The sequence below is a fragment of the Octodon degus genome, unplaced genomic scaffold, assembly GCF_000260255.1.
Source record: "Octodon degus isolate 3935 unplaced genomic scaffold, OctDeg1.0 scaffold00178, whole genome shotgun sequence".
Lineage (NCBI taxonomy): Eukaryota > Metazoa > Chordata > Mammalia > Rodentia > Octodontidae > Octodon > Octodon degus.
The window spans coordinates 1,716,478-1,718,184 of NW_004524754.1; the positions used below are offsets into that span (position 1 = coordinate 1,716,478).

Here is a 1,707-nt window from a genome sequence, read left to right on the forward strand (position 1 = left end):
ACACAGTTACTGTCTTCCAGTTACAAGAAAACACACTGTGATCAAGAGTGTCCCACAGGGCTTCCGTGTGTCCTCACCACCTGCTGACCCAGCCTATAAGCACACCGTTGGATCCATGCCCACGTGGAACAGCAGCAGCAGGGAATGTAAAGGACAGTGGAGGTGGGGTGGGTAAGCTCCAGCTCCTCCGCTTCCTGCACAGGTCCTAGGCTGTCTCAACCAGCCAACCACCCTCCGTCCTCCAAGTCTGCTCCTTGAGCTAAGAGCTGAGAAATACAAGACCTCGCGTGGCCATGCCAGAGCTCATGGCAACAAGAACATCAAACGCTCCTAAAATTCCTGTTTATAAGAGTGTTATTTTCTCTCCAGAACAGTAGCTGAAAAGACACTGGAGATCTGGAAAGTAGGTTTGGCAAAAGTCACATCATTCAGAGTGTTAATATTTCATTGTATCTTAAATGGAATGTATTATCAAACTTTTTGCTTTGATAGAAATAGATTCATCAGAAATGCTGTGAATATCTATTTTTTTAACTTTTTTTTCAACTACAGTGGTACTCTGGTTCACAAACTTCATTCTCACTACAATTCTAGTCACAAACCAAATTGGATGAGAACCAAATCAAATTTCCCCCGAAGGTCAGTGCTGAACCTGATCACTGAATTTCATTGTTATCATTCAGCTCAGTTTGGGCTCAGAACTGCAGAAGGAATCAAGTTTGTGAACCAAGGTGCCACTGAAGTGTTGAGTTACAATAAATCAGAGTATAAAACTTTAAAGATATATTTGATGACCATAAAATGCTTAGCAGGAAAAATAAATATGCTTTCTCAATTTGGAAATAGATGAAGGTAAACTTATGGCAACTGGAAACATAAAAATTCCAGTGGGTTCCAGGTGGTTTTCCCGGGCAGCACTTACTCACTGCACTCCAGGCGTGCTGACCTCTGTGGTTGCCCCAGCGTGGGAACTTCAACTGCATCACTGGTGGTAGTGGGGGACCGCATTGGTGCTTTCCCCTAAAAAAATAGGAATTAAGATTTTTACATATCTTAATTTCATACTTTGAATAGATAATAAAATTGCATAAATTATGTTAAAGTTTTGAAGTTTGATGATAGAGAAGTTTCCATGAACGTATCCGATTTATAAAATATAATCACCTTCTCAATAGCCTGACCCTTTAGATCCTGCTGCAATTTTATCTGAAATTGTTTTAACAAGCAGGAAATATCAATATTTTTTCAATTCAGTATTGGATTTGGATCTTCTAAAATGGATTCAATAGCTGGCTGTGGTGGTGCATGCCTGTAATCCGGGCACTACGGAGACTGAGGCAGGAGGAGCCCCGAGAATTTAGGGTCAAGCTGAGCTCCTAGGGAGATCAAGGCCAGGCTGAAGAAATGCTATCTCAGAAAAGAGGATTCATGAATTTCATTTAATCTTAACCAAATTTGGAAGTAGCCTTGAGAATTCTTTCTTAACTGAGCCAGTTGCAACATGGTCCTGCCAAAGAGACTTTGTTGAGCTCAGGTCCATTAGCCATTATTTAAGATAATGACTGGGTCAGAAAGGATTGTGGACCATGCAATGCTTTCAAATGAAATGAAAATGGGCTGAAAAAGTAGATCCTAAAAATAGTCTTATGGAGTTTGCTTGCGCTGGAAACCAAGAGGGTAGAATTGTAACACATTCTGGTTTTGATA

The 1,707-nt window shown here is 40.8% G+C and overlaps 1 non-coding gene across 1 annotated transcript; it reads left to right on the forward strand.

Annotated features, from left to right (window-relative positions):
* Positions 1 to 854: 854 nt before the first annotated feature.
* On the forward strand, positions 855 to 1,023 carry LOC111813288. Its single transcript, XR_002818589.1, has one exon. It is a non-coding gene; the product is annotated as a U1 spliceosomal RNA (small nuclear RNA).
* The last annotated feature ends 684 nt before the right edge of the window (positions 1,024 to 1,707 follow it).